The sequence below is a fragment of the Aegilops tauschii genome, chromosome 7 (genome assembly GCF_002575655.3).
Source record: "Aegilops tauschii subsp. strangulata cultivar AL8/78 chromosome 7, Aet v6.0, whole genome shotgun sequence".
NCBI lineage: Eukaryota > Viridiplantae > Streptophyta > Magnoliopsida > Poales > Poaceae > Aegilops > Aegilops tauschii.
The window spans coordinates 80,918,123-80,921,938 of NC_053041.3; the positions used below are offsets into that span (position 1 = coordinate 80,918,123).

Sequence of the window (3,816 nt, forward strand, 5' to 3'; positions counted from 1 at the left end):
ATGAGTAGCCCCCGTTGCGGGGCGAGCAAAGGGTCGATCGGCGATGCGGGCGGACACGGCGAGTGACGATCAAGCAGAGTATGACTATAAATAACTCATGCATGGGAAGCGAACTAGCTTAAATAGATGCAAGAACGATACATGCCACCGGGACGGACCCGAGCGGCTTGGGGATGATGTAGCCCGAGGGGCGCCCCAGTAGGGTAAGCTAAAGATGCAAAAATATACATGCCGCGGGGACAGGCCCATGCGACCAGGGAATGATGCAGCCCGAGGGGCGCTCCCAGCTAAATAAACTTGGAAAATGTCACCTGGTTCCATTGTTGAAGGGATGTCGGGGTAGCTGAAGATGCGTGGCGAAGGGGTCGCCCCTCATGTGCCATCAGGGCCCTGAGCCTCGGGAGGCTCTGGGGGCTCTGGCGGTTCCTTGAGGACCGTGTCCATCTCTGCCAGGACCGCGTGATGCCTGGCCTCCTGGGTCGCCAGGACGCTCCGCAGGTTGCGCTGGAAGGCGGCTGCCATGCTCGGCAGGCTAAACGGCATGCCGACATAGCTGTGGGGTGGACCCTCACACCGCCCAACGCGCGAAGGCCAGAAGCGTTCCTGGGATGCGGCCCTGTTGAGCCCTCGGATGTCGATGCAGACGCGCAGCCCGCCATCCTCGCCTGGATGGGGAGCTGCGCCAGGTGGGCGGCGGTCGCCGCGCATGGCTCCTGCATCCTATAGCCCCCGAGTGGTCTTGGCGATGAACTCCTGAGCGCCGGGCGCTCCTCGCCCATTGTCCTCCTGAGGGAAACGTGCTGCAAAGCACGCCTCCACGTGGTGCCCGAGCGTCTCCCTCGTGATGTTGGCTAGGTCTGAGGCCCTCCATGTAATAACCCGGATTTTTAGGGTTATTATTTTTTGTTCTTAAGTTAAGATGAATAATATGTATTATTTCTTTAAATAAATAATTGAGCACTGTTTCAAAGAAATATAATAGACATGTATTTTTCTCCCTGCAATAATAGATGGAATATCCACACAATTAGATAGGGTGTGCATTTGTGCACGTGAGACTAGCATCCATACACTCACGTGGTGGTGTTTGTATGTGGTAATAGATGGTAGTATAACCTTGCAAAAAAAATAGATGGTAGTACAATCTAGATAATTAAGGGAGTTAACATGGAATTAGACTAGATGGAATTGGGTCAGGTAGAAATGATAGATCGGTAGATATTTCCTAGTACTAGAACTCCAAATCAACTAGGTGCATGCATGTCATGATGAGAATGCACACGTATGTACTGTCCTTGCTAGCTAAGTAAAAATCTATGTGTACGTGGAGGTTGCCGTGGCATGCATGTAGTCTCTTGGACATTCTAGTCCTATACGTGGACTCTTCCTATGGTGGCCAGGTTGATTAGGCCTTTGCACTAGCTATAGGGGCAGCAGCCAAATATTTTTACCAGCTCCAAAGGTCAGCTGGAAGGGTCACTGCGGCTGCGATATTTTTCTAGCATTCAACCCACAATCAACCCTATAAATAGGACCTCCTGCTGCTGGTTGTTGCAGCTTCAAACCATCTACTAGAGAAAGCAATAAGTGAGAAGATGAGAGAGCGTGTGTGTGAGAGAGAGAAGAGAGATGAAGAATCCATCAGCTGTCCAGCATGTTTACGAGAAGTATACACATAGCGTCTAAGGTGGTGCTGAAGGGAAGAGCCGAGCCATTTGTCTGGAGAATATTAGCATACATACGGTTACCAGACTTCATACAACGATGATGGGGTTTATCTGCTGACAGAGTATTATTCTAGAGGAGAAATCTAGTTTTCCGAGGCAAGTAGCTGCTTTGCTAAACTCCCTGATCATGCCTTATTGTTGTCTCCCTTGAGTATCTGATTATATTGTTGCACCTTGAATCTTATTTATCCTCTGTTGATTCCTCTTTTATTTGAGAAGGACATGTTGTCCTTGATAATCCATTTGTTGAAGGACATGTTGTCCTTGATGATCCATTTGTTGATGGAAAGTCTGATATGAGAGGGACTCATGTAAAGGCATGGGTTTATTGTCTTGACTGATATTTCAGTGATCCTATAGCTGATCCAGCCACATGTCATATTCTGTCCATCTATATTGGTGTCACGACGGCAAACGTATTGTACCGGTCACAGTTCAGGTATGGGACTGTCTAAGTTCTCTGCTAAGGACGGACCTTGTTCGGGATCGGTGATGGATCCGTAGGAGCGACCGACATCAGTAGGTCCAGGTGTGGTGTCCGAGTCTTAGTGGGTACAAGAGCTCTGCTCTTCTGGAACCTGTGTGGTTCTAGTCGAGGCTGTCGACGTCGGAGTACCCCTCTTAAGAGCGTAAAAGTGTGAAATTTCACCCCTGTGACTCCCGGGTTGGGAAGCTTGCGGTCATGTGTGACGCCAATAATTTCCTTGTTCGTTTTCGCCATTGAAATATGTCCCGAGTATTATTACCTTGTTTATCCTTTGAATTCAGTTCATCTGTTGATCTACATCCTCATACTATTCTTTTTGTTGAATACGTGAAGTATCTGCTTGCTGAGTATGACTTGTCGTACTCACCCTTGCTTCCTTTGTTTTTTAGATTCAGACGATGCAACTTAAGTATGCCCAGAAGATGTCGTAGAAGAATAGGCTGGACCAGTGGGTGGGAAGCGATTATAGATTGATTTATTTGAGACGTTTGTAAATGTAAAGAATTTGTAAAAGCAGGTATATGAGCTTTTGTGATCCACTGCTGGTTTATGCCTGCTTAATCACGCCTTGCGTGGCTATAGGCCTCTTGGTCTATAGGCGCGCGGCGGCTGTCTTGCCTAGGCCCGGTCTTGGGGCAGAAGAGAGCCCCCGAGCCCTGCCCGAGGAGGGCACCGGGTGCGCCTTCCTATGCGAGGGAGGGAGGTGCCCCAGCCGCGGGCGCTGATCCTGAGGCGGTGCTGCTAGAGACGCCACCCTATGGGGCCCTGTGCGGAGTAGCTGCTTCTTCTTCTTGAGGATGGCCTCAGGAGGGTACTGCGTGCCCTTGCTGTCAGGGTCTTCGATTGCTGCGGCTTGGAAAGCACGCTCGAGGGAGCACACCGCATCTCTTTCTTCGCAGGGGACTGTGATGATCCCGCCGCTCCCTGGCATCTTGAGGACGTTGTAGCCGTGGTGGGTCACTGCCATGAACTTGGCTAATGTGGGGTACCCGAGGATGGCATTGTACGACAAAGGGATGTGGGCGACGTCGAAGTCGATGAGCTCGGTGCGATAGTTGTCACACTGGCCGAAGGTGACAGGGAGGCGGACCTGCCCTATCGGGGTGGTGGAGCCGTCGGTCACTCCTGAGAAGGGCTTAGTAGGCTGTAGCTGATCGTATGGCACTTGGAGGCTGTCGAATGTCTCGACGGACAGGACATTTAGCCCTGCGCCGTCGTCGATGAGGGTCTTGGTGACTTGGATGTTGCTGATGACGGGCGAGCACAGCATCGGGAGGGCGCCTGCGGTCGCCGTGCACTTGAGCTGGTCCGCCGAGCTGAAGGTGATGGCGCACTTGGACCACCTGAGCGGGCGCGTGGCCTCGAGCCTGGGAAGGGCTGCATTCACCTCGCGAGAGAACTGCTTGAAGATGCGCTGGGATGCTGGGGCCTGAGCTCCGCCCAAGATGCAGGCGATAGCGCGCGGCTCCTGGAAGCCTCCAGCCCCTTCGTCCTGATGGTGGTCGTCGTTCCTTCTTGGCGGTGGCGGCAATGGGGGAAGACCAGCATTGCCCTGAGGGCGGTCCTCGCGAGGCTGATCCCTCCAGGCGCCCTCACGAGGCT

General features: G+C 52.3%; 1 long non-coding RNA gene across 1 annotated transcript; it reads left to right on the top strand.

Moving 5' to 3' along the window:
• Positions 1–1,308: 1,308 nt before the first annotated feature.
• Positions 1,309–2,753, top strand: LOC141026524 (uncharacterized). The gene is made up of 2 exons (XR_012188748.1): positions 1,309–1,823; positions 2,604–2,753. It is a non-coding gene; the product is annotated as an uncharacterized lncRNA (long non-coding RNA).
• Positions 2,754–3,816: the final 1,063 nt, after the last annotated feature.